Consider the following 13,667-nt stretch of genomic DNA (forward strand, 5'->3'; position numbering starts at 1 on the left):
TGGTCTCTTCACCTTGATCGCTCACTCAGTCATCTTTCTTTTCATTTTATGTAGCTTTTCCAGCCTTTCTTTTCTAGAATTTATATTTGGGTGTTTCACTGAAAACAAAGACTAGATGCATTCTAAAGTTTATTTGGTCTTGAGGATAATTTCCTCTTGTGACCTTCAGACAATTGTCTTCCTTCTTAAACAATATTATGGGCTTTTAAATTTGGATATGTTCTATTTATTTTTATAAGACAAGAGAGTGATTAGATTCTGTTGCTTATCATAAGTGAGCACCATCATGATCAACAGTGGAACTGCTGAATTTCCTTCTCAACTATTTTAGTAGAGACAGTGCATTTCTTTGCCTCAGGAGAAATGTCCATTGAGGAAATTTCTCTCCTTTTCCTGTTGCTAGGTCTCCTACTTGAGGTGAGTTTAGTCCTGGATAATTTATGAGCAACTGAGACTATTTTTCTAAGATGTACAAAGCCTAATTTTTTGAGTACCGTTTTGGCTAGTGTTTCTTTCTCTCTGCCTGGATCGTTGGGGTCCTCCTACAGCAGAGCACAATGTCATTCCTGTCTCATCTCCTTTGACTCAGGGCTGCATTTCTGGGCACTAAAATCTTCCAAGTGAGTACAGTTAGATATGTGTTCCTGCAAGGTGGTTCGGAAACATCTTCCGTTATCAAAAAGGCAGCTCCAAATGCAGCAAGGGCTTAAGAACTGACCTTCTAGTTGACTCTGTCAGCCCCGAGTCTCTGATAGGGTTAGACTTGAATGTGAGGATCTTGCTCTGTGGTCGCTTTAAATTTTGGCACAAGGGAGCTCTAGCTTCTCCACCTCTGAATTTGTTCCATTCATGAAGTAGCTCAGGCAGAGAAGTCAGAGTTAGCAAATAAAAATAGAAGCACAGAGAGGGTTGAGTTTAGATAAACAAGAAAATAATGTTTTTAAAATATGATTGTCACAAATACTGCATAGGACATTCCAATGCCAGAAACTTATCATTTATCTGAAATGCAAAGTTACTTGGACAATCTGTATTTTATCTGTATTTTATTCTTAATACCAAAAGGTATTCGGAAACATTTCCCCAGTGATTGCAAATCCTTCATGAGGACTTTATCGTTTTGTGTCTTTAGTACTAGTAAATAAGGGTTTTCCCTTTCCTCCCATCCCTGACTTGATGAAGCTGCCTCTCCCAGTCTTCACCTGCTGAACTGGATCACTCTGGGAGAAATGGAAGAAATTTGTTGAGCCTGGGAGCCTTGGCGGGGGAGAGAATAAAGACCTGACTCCTTTCTTTTTACAATATATTTTTATTAGACAATTTTAGATGCTCTGAACAGGTCATATTTAAGAAAGGACTATGAAGAGAGAATATGAGAGACCCTCTGGTTCTGTGTCACCTGAGAGGCCATTTCAGAAATTTCCTGATTGCAGCTGGAAGAGCCTCCCGACCCAGCCACTGAGTATGGCAAACTAAAAGACAACAGGCTGAGTGGCGTGAGTGTCATGCTGTAACTGAGGGGCCCACTGTTTCTCTTTTGAAGAATCCTGTGGCCCCTATTGGGATCTGCTGCAAAAAAGGCAAGAGCACAGCTGGAGAAAAGGTTACACCTGACTGCAGGGGGTCAGTTTTCATCAGAAAACTGTGTGCCAGGAGCAGAACACCAGCAGGAGCCTTCAGCAGCCTAATGAAATTCTCCTGTTTTCTCTCTGAGGCATGTGGATCAAGAGGCCCCTGGAGTTAATGAATGATTTGAGGGACAAGAGAGATACAGGACTTCCTGCCAGTCTGGCAGGTGGGAAGTGGTTTTATTTAAAAATTTAATACCTGAGACTAATTTTTACTTAAAACTATTGAGAGAGATCCTACTATTACTGCCTATATTTTATAGATATGACATTGTCTTATATTTACATTCCATAAATTTTCTTTTTCTAAGACATCATGACCCAAGAAAATATATTTTTCTTGTGATCTTACACTTTTCAGTTTTAACTAGGAGTTTTTGGCTTTCTCTGGTGGCACAACAGGCTAAAAACTCAGCACTGTGAAGGTAGCCTCAGCTGCCTCAGCATGAGTTCTATCCCCACACCGGAGGTGACCCACATGGCACAGCGGACCTCTCCTGTCTGGCCTGTTGCTCCCCTCAGCAGTGTACTTCATCAATCTGCCTGTTCTTCTGTCCACTCTGTCTCTGATGAATCCTGTCACAGCCCCTGTAGCTCTGGCCTGTACCCCAGTTCTGTATGCATAAATGAATCTTAAAAAAAGAGAGAAATATTAGCAAGGTTTGTGATTATGTTCCCTGCATCTTTATTTTCTTTGTAGCCTATATCCATTATTTTTTTCTAAAGATGGAGTTAAAAATTTCATTGTGATAAGTAGTCATCCTTGGATAATTATTTCTAACTTTGGTCACTTGTTTAACTTTGTGCCTTGACCTTTATTCTATGTAGTATAATCCTGTATTTATGCATACTTTAATTTAAAATATATTGGTTGCTGTTCCCCATGGTTGCATTCTTTCAGGAAGAAATGGAGGAGACTTTATTTATAACCTTATGGTAGCAAATAATTTCTTAAATAGGACACCAAAAGCAAGTTATGAAATAAAAGACTAAAGTATTTAGCATGAAAAATTTTGTGAAAAAAAAATAAAAGGTATTATAAAAGGAGATAAAAGCTACCAAGTGAGAGGGACATATACAGATAATTTTTTTTTACAAATTTATTTTTGTGGCCCTCCCTGGTGGCGCAGCGGGTTAAGGCACAGCACTGAGAATCTAAAGCCACTTCCGCATGAGTTCGATTCCTGCCTGCCCCGGAGGTGACCACATGGCGAGGCAGACCTCCTGACCCGCCTGCTGCTCCTCTCAGCAGTGTACTTCGTTGATCTGCCTGTTCTGTTCCCCACTCTGACTCTGGTGAAGCCTCTCACTGCCCCTGAGCCTCTGGCCTGTGCCCCAGTTCTGTGTGCATAAATAAATAAATCTTTAAAAAAAAAAACAAAAAAATTTTTGTAAAATTAAATTTTTGTCCATATAATATGGATTGCATTATTGTTCCCATCCTTCTCCCTCCATATCTCCCTGCCCTTTACCATGTGATTTTTCAATTCTTTCCAGTAAAGATGGAATATACCACTCGGTACCACTTGGGTTAGGCTTGGCCTTGTGATTTGCTTTGCTTATCAAAATGTGGACAGACAGAATGCGAACTTGGAATTTATGCTTGCAGAGGCGCTGTGTATTTCTACTTGTCCTTCTTGTATTTCTGCTTTTGCCAAGGGAGGAACATGTTCATGGTAGCGTCCTTGTCCAATGAGGATAAGAAATGTGGAGTAGATCTGTATCACACACACACACACACACACACACACACACACACACACACACTAACTCTTGGAGTAAGCTCAGTCTGACCTGAAACCAACCTGAAATGCATTAGAGAGAAAAAGTTTTGTTTTATGCCACTGAAGAGTAGGGTGGTTTGTTAGATTGCATTATTGTGGAAATAAAGTAGACCATTCAGATAGTTTTGTATTTTATTTTTTTAAAAGATTTATTTGTGCATACAGAACTGGGTACAGGCCAGAAGCTCAGGGGCCGCGAGAGGATTCACCAGAGACAGAGTGGGGAGGAGAACAGGCAGATCAACGAAGTACACTGCTGAGGGAAGCAGCGGGAGGGTCAGGAGAGGTCTGCTGCGCCATGTGGATCACCTCTGGGGCAGGCGGGAATCGGAATCGAACTCATGCGGAAGTGGCTTTAGCTTCTTAGTGCTGTGCTTTAACTGTTGCGCCACCAGGGAGGTCCCGATAGTTTTGTATTTTAAAGAAGGAGAAACAAAAAATGAATAAGGAATAGAATAATTCAGTAGGGGGTATAGTCAATGACAAGTGAAAAGGTAATTCACAAAAGAGAAAATGGAAGTACCAATAAATCAGTGAAAATATATTTAGTTTGCTTCCCTGGTTATATAAATACAGAATAGAGCCAGCTTGGGATACTTTGGTAAGCACTAGTGTCTGGCAATTATCTAGTTAGTATCTGTAAGGATGTGAACAAATGGAATTGCTGTAAAGAGATGGTGGAATGTTTCAGCATTAAAGAGAGACATATCACACAGGGAGAGAATATTTCCAAAGAATGTTGCTAACAAAGGTATATATCTAGAACATATAGGGAATTCTTGAAAATAAGGAAGAAAGAACCAGAAATTTGGGGAAAATATGGACAAAAAGTACAAATAAACAATTCACAAAAAGGAACCTTGAATAGCTGACTCGTCAGCCTATACAGATCACCAATTACTGATTGGCAGTCAGAAATGGAAACTAAAGCAATGAGATCCATTTTGCACCTTCTATGTTGGCAGAGACTGAAATATGTGGTATCTTGTGCTGTTGGAAAGATGAGGCCATGTGAACCCACATGATCTTCTGGTGTTGTTATTTTGGAGACCGACTTAGTATATCTGTTGAAATTGAATGCTCGCAGAAATTACAGTTCTGAATTGTATTAATTACTAGAGTTACCATAACAAAATACCACAGACCCGTGACTTAAACAACAGAGTTGTATTTTTTCACAATTTGAAGGCCAAAATCCAAGGTCAAGATGCTGGCAAGTTTGGTTTCTCTTGGGAGTTCTCTCCTTAGCTTTCAGATGGTTGGCTTTTTACTCTATCCTAATGCTGTGCATGTCTGTGTTCTAATCTCTTCTTTTGAGGGCACTAATCATATTGGATTGACCCTAATGGTACCATTTCAATTTAATTATATCTTTAAAGATCCTTTTTCCAAATACAGCTGCATTGGGACTTAAGACTACAGACACTGAATTTTGGGAAGGGCATAATTCAGACCAGAATGAATGTACATATAGTGAATGTATCAGGATGTTTATTATAGCACTGTTCTCATACCAGAAAGTTGGATACTACCTAAATGCTCTTGAAAAGAGATATGGACAAATAAAATACATTATCAGTGCATCTGATAGAATGCTCCAAATGGAAAGTAAAGGAATAAACTGCTAATATTAGTTATATTAGTATATTTTTTCTCAAATAACAATCTGGAAGTGAGAAGTTCTGAGTTGATAACATCAGGAATCCAAACTCCTTCTGTTTTTGCTCTGTCATCTTTCCTCCTCAGCTCCACAATAAGATGGTCGATGTTCAGGCCTATCCCACAGTTAGTGGAAGGAAGAGTCAGGACCCTGGCAACTTTGTCTTGACTCCCTCATGGACCAATTCCATCAACTGGGTAGCAAGGTTGTGTCAGTCTAATCCTGTGTACTTATGTCCCAAGAGAAAAAGTATGGGGATGTTTTGGTGTGTGTGTGTTTACTATTCAGCTGGACAGTGTTATTACTTAGAGTCAAAGATATATGATTCACCATGTTTATGAATGAGTTCACATGCTTGACTTCTTTCTTTTTGGTACAACTTGAGGGCCTGATAGGAGTGATGTGGTATTTTAAATTTAGTTACTATCACTAAATTATCTTCCAATTTAGGGATATTATGAATTTTTGCAAAATTGATTTTCCTATTTTCTTTTTCTCTATAATACAAAATTAGTAGACAACTTTTAGAGAGAAAATGGGGGGCATGAAGAAAATAAATATGCTTACTTAGTAGTGACATCCATTACTCTTTAGTTCTCTGTTATTATCTTTGGAACAGAAAGTGGGAGAAAGGATTTCCTTCCTCTCTCTCAAATATAGCCTCAGCAACTGACTGGCTCTCTGCTCTGGAATGAAGAGGTTGGCATGACTCCATAAGTCTTATGTGGGAACAAGACACCAGAGGCTTCTATTTTTTACTTATTGTAATTCCTTTGCTTTTAGGTTAGTATTCTATCCTTTAACCATCCCATAATCAATTCTCTTAACAGACATAGAGAATTTGTTAGTATGTGTTAGTGTGCCTTTTATTTTCTTTATTAAGCATTTGTTACACTCTTGGCAACAGCTTTTAAGTTCTTACATATTAGTACCATGGTTCCTTAGTATCTAATTATAATGTATTATCATGGTTGGGGTAAATGACTTCCCTAGGTGAAATAGATTCAATGTGTTAGATAAAAATGTGTGAACTTGAAGGCTCTCTGTCTGTTTTCAAATCAGATGAACATTGTGTCTGTACTTCTTATGGCAGCCTTTGAAATCCAATGGCAAATTGATTTGGGAAAGTGGAATTCTATAGAGAGAAAATTATCTTTCCACAAAAACCACACTTGTTGATTAGTGAATTATTTAGGACTGTCACTTGCAGAATTTAATGGATTAAATTCTATGAGTAAATTTATAACTACTCTTCATTGCAACAGGTTTCATTTCATAACATGAGAAAAACGGGGTAAATGTGACCAGTCAGTGGGAACAAAGCCAAGGAAAGTAAAGTAGAACCTGAATTTAAATCAAGTTTTCCTTGCATTTCTGCCTATTCTTTTCATGACTACTCTTCCTCCTTTTCACATGTACTTGCTTTGCAAAGTACTAACATTGGTAACTTTTTTCTACTGTTAGCTGTTGGAGAGTTCATATAGTCTCATGACTTAACATAGCATGGATACACGGCTACATCTCTTATCTCTTGGCTTGCTTTTTCTTCTGAATTCCAGGATTTTAAATTTCTAGCTGGCCTTGGAACTTGTCCATTCTCATGCGTTTCCACATACACCTCATACCACAAACTCATCACACCTAATATATGTGTGAAACTTGCTCATTGGTGTGAATATTAAGTTTTGATCCCAACATGCAACGGCTTAAGGAGGTAGCAGGTTGTTTTCAAGATAAAATGAAATATATAAAAAGTGCATTTATAATTCAAATAAAACAAAGTGTATGGTAGTATTTGTGCTATGAATAAATCATTTTAAATAAGGAGTACCTATTCCCTAGTCACTCAATCTTCCCTTTTACCCAGAGCATTGTTGTTTAAATTATTATTATTATGATCTTAGTCACAAAGAGAATTGAGATTGTCAAGGCCTTTAAATGTTGGTTCTGAAGGCACCAGGGGGTATAAAGAGAAATCACTGAATGAGAGTTTAAGAGATCCTACATTTGGAGCCAAACTCAGAATTGGAAAATAAAGAGGAATTTATTGTACCCCTACCCATGAGACACACCACGGAGAAAAAGAACAGGTCACCGCTGCAACAGCAAACTCGAGAGTGGACCGTAGCCTGGACCCGAGCCTGGACCAGAACGCTACCAGGCACATCTGGTTAATAGGAAGGTCCCCGAGCAAACGGGAACACAGCTTATATAGCCTTTTTGGCACACAGGCTGGGGCAATTTCTGATTGGTTGACCCTGGTAGTTCCTGATTGGTTGACCTTTACATACTTTCTATATATGGCGTGGTTGGCTGCTGGCCATTGTGATTGGCCCCCTAAAATGGCCAGCTCACGTCCCTCCCACACGTCAATCAAGAGAAATATCTGCTCCTCCTCCCTAAAATGGGGGGTCTCAGACCATGACGTAAGTCATGTTCTTCAGAATTACGTGGTGAGATGGAAACAGGAAAAAAAAAATTTGTATATCCTAAAATGTGTGGGAGATTGGTAAAGAGGATAAACAAATTACCGGTAGTACTGACAAATTTCCTTCTAGAAACTTATCCTCGAAATTAATTTGAGAAGTAATTTTAAGTATGCTTTATATAATAGAGAATACATCAATTTAGAAAATTAAAGATATAACATTTCTTGAAAGAATTAACGCTTTCTACATGGTTACCATTAGTTATTATATACCTGCTACATTCAGGTATAAATATATATTTTTTTCATTTATTTTTTTCATTTATATCTTTCACATGATTGTGTATTCCCTGTAAAATTCCCACCACCAATTCACCCGTGAACCCATCACCACAGTCCCTTGGGCTCTTCTCTCCCCTGTTTTGGTCCCTTTTCTGCCTCCTCCATAACAGAATGTCTCTGACTTATGGCTGTCTGCTAATTCTGTTGATTTTATTATTACTATTAGTAGTATTGTTTTTCTTTCCTGATCCCTTATTTGGTTTCCCCTAATGCCTCCTATAAGTGAAACCATTCTATATTTTTCTTTTTCCTTTGGGCTTATTTCATTGAACATGGTCTTTTAGTAAAAACTCACAACTTGTTTTCATTATCAGAAGTAGAATTCTCTCTCTCTCTTTTTTAAATTTATTTATTCATACAGAATTGGGGTACAGGCCAGAGATGCAGAGGGTGAGAGGATTCACCAGGGACAGAGTGGGGAGCAGAACAGGCAGATGGACGAAGTACATTGCTGAGGGGAGCAGCGGGCGGGTCAGGAGAGGTCTGCCTCGCCATGTGGATCTCCTCTGGGGCAGGCGAGGATCGAACTCATGCGGAAGTGACTTTAGCTTCTTTGTGCTGTGCCTTAACTCGCTGCGCCACCAGGGACAGCCCAGTAGAATTCTCTTTTAACAGAGAAGAGATATAGTTACCTTTTGGAATCACAATTGAAGAAAATAATAATTATTTCTTTTCTTTTTTGGAAAATTTAGTACGTTAGTGTAAGGAATGGGTCTGACGACAAACTGAGAGCATAAAAAGCGAGATTATGTTTCACTTTAGATTTGTTTTATTTTTGACATAGTTAACTTAGTTAACTTGATGTTTGTCATTATTGCTTCAGTGAAGCATAGAAAACATCTTCAGTCAAGATAAATTTTTGGTAGTTAATGATTTTAGCTAATTAGATAGTAAAATCTTTATTTATAGAGTAAATCAGGCAAGTCAGTGTTCAGGCTTTTCCAAACATTTTAAAACAAAGAATTTGTCGCTTTTGTGAAGATTTTTTTTAGTCCTAACACTACATGCTCATGATAAATATTTGGAATTTACTTTGAATTTTTTCACGAGGCTTGGAATCTGTAGTTGGGGTTTTTGTTTGTTATTGTCCCAGAAAAGCATAGGGTTGTGGAAAGTCAGTCTAATGGGTGAACCCAATTCTGCCACTTCTTAGCTTCATAGTGCTTTTCCTTCACTACTATCCAGATGCATCTGATGACTCTGGTAAAGCAAGAAATAATGATAGATTTTGTCATGATGAGAAATATTAAACATTAATGTGGGCTATGTGAGTCAAATTTATACGGGTAAAGTAAAACGGGATATTTTAAAACACATTTAATAAAGAAAGTTGAGAAGGTGTGTCCTACTTCAAGTATAACAATATCATTGGGTGCAGGGCTGTGGGCTTTCAGAATCAAATGACACCCTCTGCTGGCTAAGTGAGGGAGTGCGTTTAAAAATGCGTGGCTTCATCCTCCCTCAGCTACTCTTTTTTTTAAATTAATTACTTTTTATTCTTACATCATTGTTCACTTTTGGACGGTATTTGATCCCCCTCAGAGTTAGTCCCTTCAGTTCTCCTGTCACCAAGGCACACATGCACCATCACTGTAGTCCCTTGTGCTCTTCCCTCTCTGGGGTTTGTCCTTCCCTGCCCCGCCCATCCCTGCTTGACGCCTTTGTCTAAGGTCAGCTTGCAATTTTTGTCTTTTTCCTAACTCTTTCTTTTTCTCTGTATTCCACATATAAGTGAAACCATCCAACGTGTATCTTTTTCCTTCCTACTTGTTTTGCTGAGCATAATCCCAGCTCCATCCACTTTGTGGCAAATGGTGTCAATTTATTTTTTTTTTGATCACCGAGTAGCATTCTGTTGTGCATATATACCTCATCTTCTGGATCCAGTTCTCTCTTCTGGGGCATTTAAGTTGTTTTCATGTCTTGGGGTATTGTAAATGGTGCTGCTACTATTAGTTATTACATTAACTAGGCGTACAGGTTTCCTTTTGAATTGGTGTTTGTTTTTCTTTTTGGATAGACACCTAGGAGTGAAATTGCTAGATCAGAGAAAATAACTGGAATATTCTTAAACAAATTACAATTTTGAAAGGCCTAGGGATGTCTCAGATGGCATGGCTATTAAATTTTTTCTTTCTACTTTTATACACTTTTAAAGTCATTTTGGAATTTATAGTGTTTTGGGCACATGATATACACAAAACTGTTTGTACTTAGTCAGATGTCATTATTTCAGTGCAGATTTGTACACTATAATTTCAAGTCTGACTCTGCTGCTTGAGTCATCCTTCACTAGCATGTTGCTTTAAGAGCACCCATCCCCCCATCCTGCTTGACTCACTGTGTCTGTCAGTCATCCTGAAATACACTAGGGTGCTTGTCAGGCTGTTTGCTTACAGATGCATCATAAGCCAAATTCTGAGCCTTAATAGTGGCACTGAATTTCTAAACACAAGAAATTGCTTAGACAGTTGGTTTAGTATCTGCATATAGGCAATACTCTGTCCTGCAGTAGGTGAGTGAAGTGTCAAACTTTTTTAAATCAAATTTTGCTCTAAGGACAACCCTAATAATTATAGATTATCTGTTGCTTGCTTAGATAACTTTGGGGGACGTGAAAGGACATTATTTCTATAAACTGGGATGGCTGGAAACTACTATGTTGTAGACAGTTACAATTTTATTACTAATTTTCTTTTTAGCAGCACTAAACTAAACTACTTTAAGAAAGTTCCTATTTATAGTGTTTGCCTTTCTGAGTGGATTAGCAGGCATCAGATTTAGAGAAAAATGTGATTTTCTTCTACATTTTCTTTTCTTTTACAAACACTCAGGCAGACTCCATTGAGCAGAGGCTCAGTTCTGCTATTTGGAGTATATATAAGTGGTTTTAAAAATATCGCTAAAAAAAAGTCTCATGCTAGCCAAAGCTATCACACAGCCTTACATGAAAGCAAGAAAAAGTTCCTACTGTGCAACAAAGCCTTTACCATATGCAAGATACTGGAAATTTTACACTCTTTAGACATAAAAATTGCATGGCAAGTAGTTTATTTGTGCAAATAATTTAATCTCTGCTATGGGCCTTTACACTTAAATTGGGCACAGATGCTCTTCCTGTATTTTTTGATATTCATCCTTAAATATTTTTGAGCAAAGAATTGAAAAGGGGAAAAAACATAAACTCACCGATTCTGATATTTGTACATTCAGTAACGTAGAAAATAGTTAAGGGGCAACAAGGAGTTAAAGTTTTTAGGCTTTATCTAGGGTAAATGAGAAGAGATTGTTTCTACAGATACATAGAATGAGTATTCATTTATTCTTGTGCTAGAAAAGAGTTAAGGCAACTTACAGGCCTACATGAAATTCAAGATAGGGTAAACTGAAAGTGGGGTCAAAGAAGAAAGAAAGAAAAAAAAAAAGAATGGGGCTCTAAAACAGAGCCAGGAAAAAGGCAAAATTTGCAACAGTTCTTGATTCGTTTCATGACACTGGTATATGATAGATTGATGGGAAAGAAAATACGGGTTTACAGAAATCTTGTGGGAGAATTTCATGTATACTAGTGGTCTCTATTATCCATGGTAGCAGCCCAGAGTGAAGAGAATATGTTGGACTGTGAATATTAAATCCACTTAAATGTCACTTGTGTTTTGGTGGAAAAAAGTAGAGAATTGCTGTCCTTTTAACCCACACACTCACTTATGTAGACATCAGGGTGGCTCCAAGTTTTCTAGAAGCAGAAAACATTTGGTCTATTACTCAGTTCAGAAGAAAGTTTAAAGAGAATTAAAAAGATTTAGTTTTTTGGAAACAACAAGTAGTTTTCCAAATAAAATCAGACATCTACATATCAGAACAGACATGATCAAACCAATGTTGAAATAAAATACATTTTGCAATTTTGTAAGGCTATAAATTTCGTCCCAGTATTTTTTTCCTCTAACAGATTGTAAATGATATTAACTTTTCTTTCTTTTAATCTACTGATAAATTTAACTTCAATTTCAATTTATGTTAGGTCAAAATAAACTGGGTTAGTTTAACAGGGTAAAAGTGTTGGATTGGAGGAAAGAATTCGGAGGCATTACTTCTTAATGTACTTTGATCTTCAAATAGTGAAAAAGCAACTACAGTGTTAAAAACTCTGGCTTTGTGTTGTACACCACACTAAAGCAGCTTGTATAAGTGCATGAGTTAGAAATTTCTAAAAACTTACAAAGATAAAGTAAAAAAATTACAACCTTGTCATCTTATATTTGAGTTGGAAATACGAGCATGATCTCATTATATATTTTTCCTCTTCCTGAAAATTATGTATTTCCTATTTCTGTCCACACCCATACAAGATGGGCAGCAATGACATCCTGATGCAAAGATTATGTTTCCTAATAACTGGAACGAGGCTTACTGGTGGAAAGACTTGTTGAAGGTCTGCGGTGGAAAATGTATAAAATGAGCATGAAACATCTGATGCTAAAAAGCAAGACCTATTTGGTTTTTTTTTCAAGACTCAGGACCCAATTAAAATTTCTCACTGCACAAAGATGGGAAAATTTAAACATCAGAAAAAATGAAGATGTTCAAAGAATAAAGATGGACAATACACCAAAACATATCCTGTATCCCAGATCTGTACTCATAAATAAAAACTTAAAAAAAACCCATATCCTTTGTATTTTGCAAGGTTAGGACACCTTCTTAGTTTTCTGAAATTGACAAATGTGAAATAATTGACTATTTTTTTGACTTCCTGGTATGAACTTCAGGATGCTTTAGGATGAACCTGGTGTGCTTTAGGATATTTAAATAATAAAGGGGAAGAGTTCTTTATATACTTCTAACCAATGAAAACCAATAATTTTATTTACATATTATTAAATGTGGTTTAAAATTAATTTGACATTATTTTTGTCTTAGATAGTATCCCTTTAGAATTAGAATAAAAATACAGTTTTGAAGTCACTTGAAATTATTTGTTTCTGTGTAATTATGAAGTTAATATGATTGATTGTTAAGGCTTATCTTGCTTTTGTTTATATTTGACTTTTTTCAAAATATTGATTTGTGACTATTTCTAATTATGTAAAGCATTTACATGGTTCCTGAGTCAAAATTATAAAACCAAATACATTCAAGGAAGTGTAGCATTCATCTTTGTAAATTCTTTTTCTTCCGCTAAGGATAGTCATATATTTTTTAAAAAAAGATTTATTTATTTATTCATACAGAACTGGGGTACAGGCCAGAGATGCGGAGGGTGAGAGGATTCACCAGAGACAGAGCAGGAAGCAGAACAGGCAGATGGACGAAGTACACTGCTGAGGGGAGCAGCGGGCGGGTCAGGAGAGGTCTGCCACGCCATGTGGTCACCTCTGGGGATGGAACTCATGCGGAAGTGGCTTAAGCTTCTCAGTGCTGCTGTTAACCTGCTGCGCCACCAGGGAGGGCCATATTTTTGGATTTTTTAATACATTTTAATTTTAAATATAAGCAAGAATGATGATTTTTTTCTAATACCACCTTTTTTCTTAGGTAAATATAGTAAATACTGTTCTGTACCTTATTTTTTTCATTTAGAATGTATCCTGTAAATCACTCCAATGACATATATTGAGAGAACGTCTTTATTCCCTTCTATAACTGTATTCTTGTTTGAGTGGATATATAATTTTCTGTTCTCATTCATTCACTCATTCATCATTCATTCATTCATAAGCTAACCTTCTATAGGAATAGCTTTACCTATCCACAAACAAGGTGCAATATGAAGGTGTCTGGTTCTATACGGCTTTACTACAGTTTACTACTTTATTAATCTT

General features: G+C 37.1%; 1 protein-coding gene across 1 annotated transcript in view; it reads left to right on the forward strand.

Moving 5' to 3' along the window:
- The first annotated feature begins 10,276 nt into the window (after positions 1-10,276).
- Positions 10,277-13,667, forward strand: part of CTNNA3 (catenin (cadherin-associated protein), alpha 3) — a 1,271,003-nt gene continuing 1,267,612 nt past the window's right edge. The window contains exon 1 of the mRNA XM_004680853.2: positions 10,277-10,357. The gene's annotated coding sequence lies outside the window, so the exon portion shown is untranslated. The remainder of the gene's footprint in view (positions 10,358-13,667) is intronic.

Source organism: Condylura cristata, unplaced genomic scaffold (assembly GCF_000260355.1).
Source record: "Condylura cristata isolate star-nosed mole 26May11 unplaced genomic scaffold, ConCri1.0 scaffold00011, whole genome shotgun sequence".
Lineage (NCBI taxonomy): Eukaryota > Metazoa > Chordata > Mammalia > Eulipotyphla > Talpidae > Condylura > Condylura cristata.